The 13,470-nt window shown below is 36.2% G+C and overlaps 1 pseudogene; it reads right to left on the bottom strand.

The window, feature by feature from the left end:
• Positions 1 to 9,872: 9,872 nt before the first annotated feature.
• Positions 9,873 to 12,516, bottom strand: LOC124892530 (annotated as a pseudogene).
• Positions 12,517 to 13,470: the final 954 nt, after the last annotated feature.

Below are 13,470 nucleotides of genomic sequence, written 5' to 3'. Positions count from 1 at the left end.
AGATCTAAAATTCTGTCAAAACACGAAACATCTATTTTTTTTATTTTCTTGACTTTTGACTCTTTTTTGATGAGATTTTCTATATAAGAACACTAAAACCAAGATTTAGGAATGTTGGAACAACCCTAAACAAGGCTTTGATACCAAATGATAGACTAAAGACTACCAAACACATGAAATTGGCTACTAAGATGTAAATTCCAGAAACCAAATAAAGAGAAAACAACACATAGAATAGAGATGAAGAAGAAGAATGCTTGAAATTAAAGGATAGATAGAAAGACCCTTACTCCTATTAAATGATTAGCACTGAAAGATGTTTCAAAATCTTCAACACACCTCACAAATAAGAGTTCAAACCTTCCTCTTAGGTGACCCAAAGGAAACACACTTCCTCAAGCACACCTTTCTTGCCAAATCATCCAAGAAAAGTGAAAACCCTAACTTTTAAATGTTCATGGACCAAGTTTCGATTCTAAGAGCTACAACTACAAGACTAAATCTACAAACTATGAGTAACACTCAATTTTAATTCATCAAAGTCTAATGAAAATACAAGCTAAAGGGTCTATTTATACTATTACATGCCAAAGGACAAAAATGCCCTTAATGAGGACTTAAAAGGAGGCGCCTATGAGTGCTCTTTTGAAGTGTAAAAAGTATTCATTATCCTTCCTTTGAGGAACCTATGGAGTGTATACATTCCCCTCCTTCCTTCTCTTGACCAAGGCTTCAAAATACTCCAAAAAGTCTTTAATTGCTTGCCAATTCCGAAGCCTTGACCCTTAGACAATATCTTGTGCTCTTGAGGCTCATTGTGCTTATATCAAGGCGTCAGCCCCCATACATAGTCTTACAACTTTGCAGAGACCTGTGTTTTTGGTAAATAGTCACCCGAGCCTGGTCACTGCGACCCTCTATGTGATGTGAAGAGGCACCCCTTCTCCCAAAGTTATGGGGCTATTTTGCCAAGTTCCTTGGAGAGAGTTGTCTCACATCCCTAGGTATTCTCTACCTACCTACCTGTGTTGGTTTTGGGTACGGTACGCACTTTCTCAAAGTCTTTCGAGTTTTTCCTGGGAGTATGGCATGGGTTACTTCAACGCTGTAGTGCCTGGTATTCGAACATTGGCTCGAGGAATTTTCTCTATCCCTTCTTACCCTAAAAAGGGGCAAGGACACCTTACGTTCTTGAATCGATAACCATCTTTCGGCTAACCTAGCCTCCTCCGTCCCTTGGGACCAACAAGGGGTAGTACAGGAATATTCACCTGTTGTCCATCGACAATGCATTTTCGCTTGATCTTAGGCCCTGAATCACCCTCCATGGATGAACCTTGTGGAATAACAAGAAACGGAGACAAAAATCCATTATTTAAATGCAAAGGGCGAAGATAAAAAAGAAATATTTTTGTCCAAAAAAAAAGAAAGGATATGGAAAAACAATGTTACGACATGGATCGAGATTAAAAAATTTTCCATTTTCATCCTTTAAATAATATTTAAATTTAATCACTTGAAAGTCTGGTTTAAATTGTCAAGTTGCAAATAGTTAGTTACTAAGATCTGATTATGATTTATTAAATGGTAAGATGAATAAAAATTCTTAATTGGAAGGCATGTTCCTAAAGGGCCCAACGAATTCCTAATTGGAATTAGGGGATCTTTTTTAGTTAATTCTTTTATCACACTGTGATATTTTACATCCTTGAATGGCCCCATTCAAGAATAATTAGCTACTGACAAAATTATCAATGACTGACATTCCTTATTTCTATTCAACAGTGTATGAATAGTTCCTTGAGGTTGGTTAATAGATTGTTGAATTTTTGCCTTGGAATAGGAATAAATGGAAGAAAAGGGGTTGATATTGGTACAATCTGATCCATTATCAGAGAGCAATTCTGACCCCGACGGATCATTCCCTTTTTTGATATACAAAATAGGGGATTTCACTAAGTTAATTGTTAGGAAATGTCAAATAAAACCATTTGTCCTTATTTCAACAAAAGAAGCACGGGCTTCTTTGCAAGAAGAACTTTTTTTGTCTTGGTTCCAATTCAATACTAAATAAGTCTGAACTAATTGAATACTTGTGTTAGAAATTCCTCGAATCGGTTTTCCATTTCCATAAAGGATATAATTGATAATTCAAAGTTGCACATTATCCTTTTCCTATAATGGATCTGGTGGAAAAAGGGTTGCTAAATTTATACCGTCCGTTATTTTATATGTGACAACAGGTTGAACTAAAACAAAAACCTTTTCTTACTAGGTGTAATCCGTTGGACATAGACCCAATTTTTCACTTTTTTGGATTCCTTGGAATTTCTTTTTCCTTTTTCTGATGGTATCAAAATGTCGGTATGTCTGGATATCTTATCTGTCTCTCCGAGAAAATGGATATCTCCAGAAAAGATTTTTAAGTTCAATTCATTTGTTTTTTCTCTCCACCCGGACCAACCCACCAACTCGGCTTCTTAGATTTAAGGTGATTTATGTATCTACCCCAATGATACTATTGTTCCGTACATTATAGAAGAAGATCCAGACAATATATGCACCTCTTAAGGAATGAAAAAAACCAATCTACTTTCATTAGGTATTTTGACCGAAATTTCTTGACTCCTCGATACTCAATCAAATCCTCCTTTTTTATGACTGAATGTGTTTCTATAGTCCTATATTTAATAACTCCCGAACTCTTTCTTCTGTATCGAGGATCATCAAAATAAGCAAGAATACTATTTCGACAAAAAATACCATTTATAGGGATTTCAATCAAGATACCTGAACAGGGCATTAGTTGATTCTCGAGTTCTTGAATCAATGTAGTGGAATGATGAATTTATTTCTTTGCCTTTTTGATAATAAATCATAATTCTCATGGAGAATAGGCGAATATATGAGAATATACTGACAGTACATATGATTCGATTAAGGTCTGAATAATCAGGAATCCTATCTTTTTTTAACATAAAAATCCAAACTAAATAATTTCTGCCTCACCTGATCATTGGTTACTGAGAGGTTAGAAGTATATCCTCGCTTGCCAAAAAGAGAATGCACATTCATTTGATCCTGATCCTTGTAGATCTAAAGGTAAACTAGACTGGACCCGCACGGCCCTCCTAATAATATCCATAAATGATTTATTTTTGGTAATAATGAACATTACCATATGTAAATTTGGGTGCATGATAGACATCGGTAATCCAGTGCATTTCTCCATCTAAATTAGAATAAATATGTTTTTGAACCTTCTCTTTAAAATTCAAAGTGGATATTCCTACGCAAATCTCGATCCATGTCATAACTATTAAGCCGTATGAGGTAAGAAATTCTCAAGTACGGTTCTAAGGGAAGAAATTGAACTACCTATTTCGTCTGGGGAGAACAGGCCATTCAACAGGGAAATTCTGAAATTGTAGAGGCTTGGTTCGATCAAGCCACTGAGTATTGGAAACAGGCTTAGCGCTTACTCCCAATAATTATATTGAAGCACATAATTGGTTGAAGATCACGAGACATTTTGAATTTGTAACATCCCGTATCTTGCATGTACTTATTATAATTATATGGAGCCTGGTATGGTCATATGGTATAGGTAATGGATGAGATTTGTTATGCAAGTATTAATGGTATAGATGGAATTATAGAGGTTGCTGGTACAGTTTAATGTGATATAACCAAGGACATGTCAATACGACCATTTAAACTTGGGATCATAAACTGGTATTTGAATCTAAAGTTTAAAGTGACCAAGTGTGTATAAGTTGTAAGTTAGATTTAGGTAATTAGGAGCTGGAAATGGAAGGAAATATTAAGGTTCTTGCTTGACTTAATTAAGCTAGTAGGTGAGTCACCTACTTGAGCTATATGATCCAAGTTAATGGACCAAGTCCATGAATCAGATTTGCGCCTTTATTAGAATACTTATTTGGGCCAAAATTAAGTAAAAGAAGAAAAAAATGGAAAAAGACCCAATGCTCAAATCTGCCAAGGCCTAAATATAATTGATCCCAACTAAGAAATTAATCAAGTAGGTTTATCACCTACTTTGACATTTTGAGCTGCTTGAACTCCTTAAGTAGGTGCATCACCTACTTGGGCCAATTTGATTAAATTTGTGGTCTGAAATCAGCTAAGTGGATGGCCAAAAAAATAGAGGCTTTATAAGAATAAGTTGTTGGCCATTTACCTCATTATTAAGTCATAAAGAAGGGTTATATTTCACAAACTCTCTCTACTTTCTTTTAAGAAGCTAGGAGCAGCCCTATTTTTCTTTCTAGGGTTCTTGGAGAAACTCTAACTTTTGTAGCAAAAGGTAAGTGAAAAAACTTTAGTTTTTGTTTAATTATCTCATAGAAGATTAGGATAATATGTTAGAAGTGCTTAATTATAAATATATGGCAGAATATAGGACAAGCAATCTGCTTACTTTTCTTTGATATTAAAGAACTTCTCTTTTCTTCTCTAGTTTAAAGTGTGAAGGAAAGTTCAAGTTCTTGAAGAGTTCAATTAAAGGAATAATTTGCGGAATTGAGGTAAGGTGACTGCTCCATTTTGGTTCTCCTTGTATATGAATTTGAAAGAGAGTTATGGATGTGTTGTTATTGAGAACTCAAGAGATGATGAGTTCAATAATGGGTTGCTACAATAAGAGTGAATTGGGACTATTTTGTGGACTATTTTGTATGTTCATGTTATGGGCTGCCATGTTAATATTGGAGAAGAATGTGATTAGTTTGTAATGAAATATAGAAGAAAGGTGTGGTGGTACACCACCGAACTAATTATTGCCTGTGTTTACTGCCCGGTTACTGTTTTGATGAAGTTAAGTAGCCTAAATGTGTTGGTTGGTTGTTGATACTAGTTTACCATATATTCTATTATAGATAAGTAATCTAAAGGCAAGAAGTCAAGTTGGGTTAGTTTCAGAGTCAAATAATTAGGTATGTAAGGCATACTCTATTTCACACTCTTTGGCATGAAATCTCGTACAATTGTTCCATCAAGCAAGTTTCCGAGGTTATCCTATAACAAAGTGATACATAATGGCAGCACATTACACTTTATGTATCCAATGACCTTGCTCCCACTCTCTAACGCATTAGAACACCTCAATATGTGCTTATTATTAAATCTGCGTGTCTATCTTCACTAGAAAATTTTAGGAGTTCTCCGTTTGTTCAAATAAGACCCATGTGTTATTTTAGCTCCTAAACACTTTATTTGTGTGCCAACAGCTCCCTACCTCATTGTTGTTGCATTAAGTGTCTATTTACATGTCTCTTATTAGCGTATTACTGGTTTAAGGTACCATAATATGATGACCACCAAAGTAACAATCTCAAAGGCTAAATAAACTAAGTAATGCAAATCTGTAAAATAACGAGTGGCAGCTCAGGGTATTTGCCTAGCATGGGCCAATCTCGATACCTTTATTTGTGGGTAGCAACTCAAGGGCATAAGTCTAGCATGGGCCGATCTCAATCTTTATATATAGGTGGCAGCTCAGGGGCGTAAGCCTAGCATGGGCTTATCCTAATTTATCTATTTACCACTGATCAGCTGGTCATTTGTATTATATGGCTTACAAAGATTATGAAGTAAGAAGGTAAAATGAAGAAAGAATGTAATGCACATTATCCCACAAATATTTATCAAGGTGGTCTACTAGTACTACTTATACACTTGTATCAGATTTCTATTGAACATTCGTATCAAGTGTGTTGTTACCTTCTGCCTTACATATTCAGTACATATTTTCATACTGACGTCCCTGACGGGGGACCTACATTTCATGTTGCAGGCGCAGGCACAGGCACTTCAGCTCATACAACTCACTAGTAGGAGCGCAGGCTTTTCAGGGACTATTGGTGAGCTCCAGGTTGATTCGGGGCTTTCCGAGTCTGTTCCATATATTTTGGTATTGTACAGTAAGTCAAGAGTAGGGCGGGGGTTTGTCCCGACCCTAACTAAGTCTATGTATCTTTTAGAGGCTTTGTAGACTAATGTAAAGTTATGGTAGTATTTTGTCTTTAGATGTGGTGGCCCCAACGCCCAAGTATTGTATAATGTCATGTTTTTCAGAACCTTTAGTTGTTATAGTTACATGCATGGGAAGTACAAGTTTTTTTGGAATTGGTTCTCTCGGGTCTTTACGGCTTCGAGTGCCTATCCGCCCCAATAGGGTTTAAGGCATGACAGAATAAAAGAAGACGCCATTTATTTATTATCCTTTATTTAGAATTTAGATATTTGTTATAATTAATTGTTTGTTGGACCCATCAGATCAGTTAACTAAAAAATGGATCATTCCTTAGCTTTTGTAAGACCCAATCACAAATTTCATTATCTCCTTTCTGAGCCATCTATTTCACTTCTATATTCATCTGCTATTTTTTAGGAATAAAAAAGACAGATAAAGGACAAAATAGACTTCTTTTTTTTCTATTTATTTATATTAAATATTAAAATAAAAATTCAATTAAACAAAATTCTTATTAGTTATTAGTATTAAAACTAATAAAAGAAACCCTTGAATCACTAAATATATATATACCGGGGATGTCTCTTAGTAATGTCTAATAGTTACTAGTGTGATTTGGAATAGAGTAATTACAATCTTCTAGGTAAAAAATTAAAGAGCTCCATCTAATAACTTCTATGAATATACACTAAGTTGCACAAAAAAGTCATTTTTGGATCAATACAAAGCCCAAAAAGGTTTTTAAAAGGTTAAAGGGTCCGTTGAGCACCTCAAGGCTATGTTATAATAGATCTGAACACTTTCCCCGGATTGACTTCTAGATCATAATTTCTCTAGTAAATAATGAAAAATCCTGTGAAAAACACGATCGCCTGCCAGTGGAAGGTTTTCTGCATTCAGTCAATCTACGCAGAGTGAATCGGTCCCTAAGGAAAATAGATAGATGGGAGATAAAAAAATAGAAGAGAAATGAACTAATTATAGAAATATCTCTCTCTCTCTAAGGTTCACTAATTATTTGACTGTTGGTGGGTCTCTTTGTATGTGTTGTCCGGAAAGAGGAGGAATTAATGATTATTTGTTCGCCAGAACCAGAAGTTAAAATTTTGGTAGATAGGGATCCCGTAAAAACTTCTTTCGAGGAATGGGCCAGACCGGGTCATTTCTCAAGAACAATAGCTAAAGGGCTTGATACTACCACTTGGATCTGGAACCTACATGCTGATGCTCACAATTTCGATAGCCATACCAGTGATTTAGAGGAGATCTATCAAAAAGTATTTAGTGCATATTTCGGTCAACTCTCCATCATCTTTCTTTGGTTGAGCGGCATGTATTTCCACGATGCTTGTTTTTCTAATTATGAAGCGTGGCTAAGTGATCCAACTCACATTGGGCCTAGTGCCCAGGTGGTTTGGCCAATAGTGTGCCAAGAAATATTAAATGGTGACTTAGGCGGGGGTTTCCGAGGAATACAAATAACCTTTGGTTTTTTTCAAATTTGGCGAGCATCTGGAATAACTAGTGAATTACAACTCTATTGTACAGCAATTGGGGCATTGGTCTTTGCAGCGTTAATGCTTTTTGCTGGTTGGTTTCATTATCATAAAATGGCACCAAAATTAGCTTGGTTTCAAGATGTAGAATCTATGTTGAATCACCATTTGGCAGGGCTACTAGAACTTGGGTCTCTCTCTTGGGCGGGGTATCAAGTACACGTATCTTTACCAATTAACCAATTTCTAAACGCTAGAGTAGATCCTAAAGAGATACCACTTCCTCATGAATTTATCTTGAATCGAGATCTTTTGGGTCAACTTTATCCCAGATTTGCCGAGGGAGAAACCCCATTTTTCACCTTGAATTGGTCAAAATATGCGGAGTTTCTTACTTTTAGTGGAGGATTAGATCCAGTAACTAGGGGTCTATGGCTGACTGATATTGCCCATCACCATTTAGCTACTGCAATTCTTTTCCTAATAGCGGGTCACATGTATAAGACCAACTAGGGTATTGGTCATGGACTAAAAAATATTTTAGAAGCCCATAAAGGTCCATTTACAGGTCAGGGCCATAAAGGCCTATAGGAGATCCTAACAATGTTATGGCTTGCTCAATTATCTCTTAACTTAGCAATGTTAGGCTCTTTAACCATTGTTGTAGCTCATCATATGTATTCTATGCCCCCTTATCCATATCTAGCTACTAACTATGGTACATAACTGTCATTGTTCACACATCACATATAGATTGGTGGATTTCTCATAGTTGGTGCTGCCGCGCATGCAGCCATTTTTATGGTAAGAGATTATGATCTAACTACTCGATACAACGATCTATTAGATCGTGTCCTTAGGCATCGTGATGCAATCATATCCCATCTCAACTGGGCATGTATATTTCTAGGCTTTCACAGTTTTAGTTTGTATATTCATAATGATACCATGTGCGCTTTAGGGAGTCCTCAAGATATGTTTTCAGATACCGCTATACAATTACAACCCATTTTTGCTCAAAGGATACAAAACACCCATGCTTTAGTACCTGGTGCAACGGCTTCTAGTGCAACAGCAAGCACCAGTTTAACTTAGGGGGTGGTGATTTAATGGTAGTGGGTGGTAAGGTGGCTTTGTTTCCTATTTTATTAGGAACCTCTGATTTTTTGGTACATCATATTCATGCATTTACGATTTAGGTGACGGTATTGATACTCTTGAAAGGTGCTCTATTTGCTCGCAGTTCTCGTTTGATACTGTATAAGGCAAATCTTGGTTTTTATTTTCCTTGTGATGGACCTGGAAGAGGGGGTACATGTCAAGTATCGGCCTGGGATCATGTCTTCTTAGAACTATTCTGGATGTACAATTCAATTTCGGTAGTAATATTCCATTTCAGTTGGAAAATACAGTCAGATGTTTGGGGTAGTGTAAGTGATCAAGGGGTAGTAACTCATATCACGGGAGGAAACTTTGCACAGAGTTCTATTACTATTAATGGGTGGCTTCACAATTTCTTATGGGAATAGGCATCCCATGTAATTCAGTCTTATGGTTCTTCATTATCTGCATATGGCCTTTTTTTCCTAGACGCTCATTTTTCCTGGGCTTTTAGTTTAATGTTTCTATTCAGCGGACGTGGTTATTGGAAAGAACTTATTAAATCCATAATTTGGGCTCATAATAAATTAAAAGTTTATCCCGCTACTCAGCCGAGAGCCTTGAGTATTATACAAGGACGTGCTGTAGGAGTAACCCATTACCTTCTGGGTAGAATTGCCACAACATGGGCATTCTTCTTAGCAAGAATTATTGCAGTAGGATAATGGCTAGGAGAGGATTTGAAAAGCATTATGGCATTACGATTTCCAAGGCTTAGCTCATGACCCCACTACTCGTCGTATTTGGTTTGGTATTGCTACCGCATATGACTTTGAGAGTCATGATGATATTACTGAGGAACGTCTTTATCAGAATATTTTTGTTTCTCACTTCGATCAATTAGCAATAATTTTTCTGTAGACTTTCAAAAATTTATTTCATGTAGCTTGGCAAGGAAATGTTGAGTCGTGGGTACAGCACCCTTTACATGTAAGACCTATTGCTCATGTAATTTGGGATCCTCATTTTGGTCAACCGGCTGTGGAAGCTTTTACTAGAGGGGGTGCTCTTGGCCCAGTGAATATCGCTTATTCTGGTGTTTATCAGTGGTGGTATACAATCAGTTTACGTACTAATCAAGATCTTTATACTGGCACTCTTTTTCTATTATTTCTTTCTGCCATATCCACGACTCTACCACCCAGTCAATTTTGTTTCACTTAATCCCTCTTTCATGGCCACATATCTTTCCTGCTAAGGAATGGGAAATCTTTCTCCTGTTACATGAATTTAATTTTCATTTCATTCGGCAAAAGCCATCTTTTTCTCAACAATGTCTTTGTCATTTGATCTAATAGCATTTTGTTAGATAGGAATAGATTTGATAAATACTGATGACTCTCGGATAGAGTATTAGAACGGAAAGATCCATTAGATAATGAACTATTTGTTCTAAGCCATCTCTGACGATTAATCAACGATTCAAAGTGTTTTTCTTGTGTATTCTTGATAAACCAGCGTTTATATATAGATGTAGGAGGATCTGTTTGGGAAGTAAGAAGCCTCTTTAATACCTCTTCATCTGTAAATAATTCTCGATGTAAAAATAAAGAGCCAGGGGGATGATCTTTGAATAGGAAAAAAAGTGGATCTGCAAGGTCCCAAATGAATCGACTTATTCGAAAAAGGCCTTGTTCTTTGGAAGATCTATCACATGTCTGGTACTGCATGGTTCCACTCTGCAAGAACCCCGAATCATTCTCTTGAAGCTCATCCTCTTCATCATAAATGATCCGCTTGTCCCAAAATGACCTGGACCAATAGGGAAATCCCAATTTATTGGGCCTTTTGATACAATCAAATAGAAAGCCCCAAGGGCTCCATATTCTAGGAGCCCAAACTATGTGATTGAATAAATCCTCCTGCGGGTCAAGGGCTCTTTCTCCCTTCCCTTCTTCAAACTCTGTTTCATAGAGAAATCTCTGATCAAGGATAGACCAAGAGACCTTTTCCATTATATCTAAAGGATTCCTCGGTTCGGGCCGAAGAAACAATGTTACTCGATCATTATCAAACTAACTGCAATCTTTTTCTGTCCGTGAAGATCCCACCAGAGCGCCTTCTACTTCTAATAGGCCATGAACTAGATCAGAATCATTCTCAATGAGTCCATAAGAAGTGATCCCATTTTTTTCATCGATTCCAGATAAAGACCAAAGATCTTGAATAACCGATCCAGAAGAACAACTCAAAAGATAAAAAAGTATCATTAATCTCTTCATGCTCGTTCCAAGGTCAAAGTACCATTTTTACAAATAAGAATCCCCTTCGTTACATGATTTCTTCTTCATATAGATAGATATAGGATCTATGGGGCAATTACTTAGAAGTACATTTTATGCTACAGCCCTTCCTATCTGATAGAAAAGGATCACATGATCCTGAACCGATCTTACCTGGGATCGCAAATCCCAAGTTTGTCTATGAAGAACGGATCTAATTGTATTAGTGTCTATAATTGATTTCTTCTATGTAATACTAATCGATAGGACCTTATTGGTAAGTTCTACAAGATCTCATGCATTGGAACCCATGGTTATGGACCCGAATCCGTTAGTATGGAACATTTTTTTTTCAAGTGAAATCCCCTAGTATATAAAAGAGTGGAAAAGTGTTTTCGTTGTTGTGGAATAAGAAGCCTTCATAGCTTAATGCACGTATTTAATTTATTCGGAGTTATTAGAGCAGGATCCATTTTTGGGGAATATTAGTCAAAGCAATAACAAGAATATTTTTAATAGAACATCTTTCACAATCCCTGGAGAGATGGTTCACTAATAGACGGAGAGATAAGTCATTCGACTCATTCACATCCAGATCATGAATGTTTGGAATCCGTATTATGCAAGGAGACATTGCTTTTCCTAATTCAAATTGAAGGGTGATATAAAATTGATCTATTTCCAGCATCACATCCACAGTTAGCCCATTCATCCCAGTTAGCAGTTCTAGCTCTGTATCAAGGTCACGATCGATATCGTCACTAGCATTAAGATTTTCACTATCATCAATATCGATCTCATCAAGAAGAAAACCTTTAGGCTTGTTATACAGAAACTTATTCAGAAATACCGTAATGAAAGGAACATAGGAGTTTGTCTCTAGGTATTTGACCAAATAAGATCGTCCAGTTCCTATAGAACCTATCACTAAAATACCCCTAGAGGAGGATAAGGATAAGAAGAGCGAAAAGATTTTTCCATAAGATGGAAAATGAAAACTATTTTCCCCACATGAAGTTTGTGAATAAGTGATTGTCTGATAATAAGCAAGGAATATCCGTCTTTCTGCTAAACAGGATGGATTGAACTCATAATTCATTAGATGCTTTTTATGAATGTCAACTAAGTATCGTAAGTAAATTGCTCCCGGTTGTTCAATCATTTGATAACCAAAGTCATTCTTTGATAAATGATCACTATGAGCCAAGCTCAATAGAATTTGATCAATCCTATTTTCTGTCGTTAAGGTGGAGAACTAAACCAAGAATTCTCTTTCTTCATCATGAATCGAATCACTGTTCGTGACCCAAGATTCTATTTTCTCACCAATCCAATCCCCGTTCATGTTTTTTCTTTTTGTTATCAATGAATAGATCTCTTTACTTGTATGACTTAGATGTCTCATATTTCTTAAAAAAGTGACTCAATTGATGGGATTTGGTATGAGATTGATGATCTCGATGAGATTGATATTCCAATCTTTCTTCTTAGAACGTATTAATTTGAACCCATAAGCGGGACCAAGCATGTTGCCGCCAGAAGCAGAACCCCATATTTCTCATAGAGAATCTCCTAATTGTTCTAGAGCAACTAGAAAGAGATTCTTTAACCAGAAAGAATTTGGTTCAGATGTAGGATACATATTAGGATAAATGATCTATTCGAATAAGATAATGTTAAAAATCATATCGTTAATGAAACACATGCCAGAAGTTTATGGGACAAGTTTGAGATACTTTATGCTTTGAAGACTGGTAATAACAAGTTGTTCCTGCTTAAGTAATTGATGAATATTCAGTATAAATAGGGCAATCCTATTTCTGATCATATAAATAATTTTCAGGGTGTCCTTGACCAGCTATCCGGAATGGGTGTAAAGTTCGATGAAGAAATTCATGAACTTTGGCTTCTTAATACTCTGCCTGACTCTTTGGAAACTCTTCGAATTTCTTTGACTAATTTTTCTCTCAATAGTATTGTAACTATAGAATATGCTAAGAGTAGTATCTTAAATAAAGAGATGAGAAAGAGATTGCGGGACTCATCTTCACACTCTGATATTTTGGCTACTAAAGAGAGTGGGAGAAACAAGTCCAGAGGTTCGAATGACAGAGATAAAAGTAGAAGCAAGTCGAGGTCCAAATTCAAGAATGTTACAGGTGAATATTGCAATAAAAAGGGGCATATAAAGAAATATTTTTACAAGCATAAGAGAGATATGAGACAACAAAAGAAAGAAGGCAATAATAAAAATTATGTTATTTTTATTGCTAATGATGATCTTCTTATTGCTTGTCGTGAGAATGACATTAATATTGTTCGTGATGAGTCTAGCTGGTTTGTGGATTCTGGTGCTACTTCACATGTTACGCCAAAGAAGAAATTATTTTCTTCTTATACTTCAGGTAATTTTAGGATGTTAAAAATAGGCAATAATGATAAAGTTAAACTACTTGGCATTGGCACTGTTTGTTTGGAAAGTAACAGTGGTTCCAAACTAGTTCTCAATAATGTCAAGCATGCTCTACATGTCCGCTTGAATCTGATTTCAGTAGGTAACCTTGATGATGTGGGTTATGCTAACATCCTTGATACT

This window comes from Capsicum annuum, unplaced genomic scaffold, assembly GCF_002878395.1.
Source record: "Capsicum annuum cultivar UCD-10X-F1 unplaced genomic scaffold, UCD10Xv1.1 ctg4814, whole genome shotgun sequence".
In the NCBI taxonomy this organism is placed as follows: Eukaryota; Viridiplantae; Streptophyta; class Magnoliopsida; order Solanales; family Solanaceae; genus Capsicum; species Capsicum annuum.
This window is presented reverse-complemented; position numbering and strand designations above follow the sequence as displayed.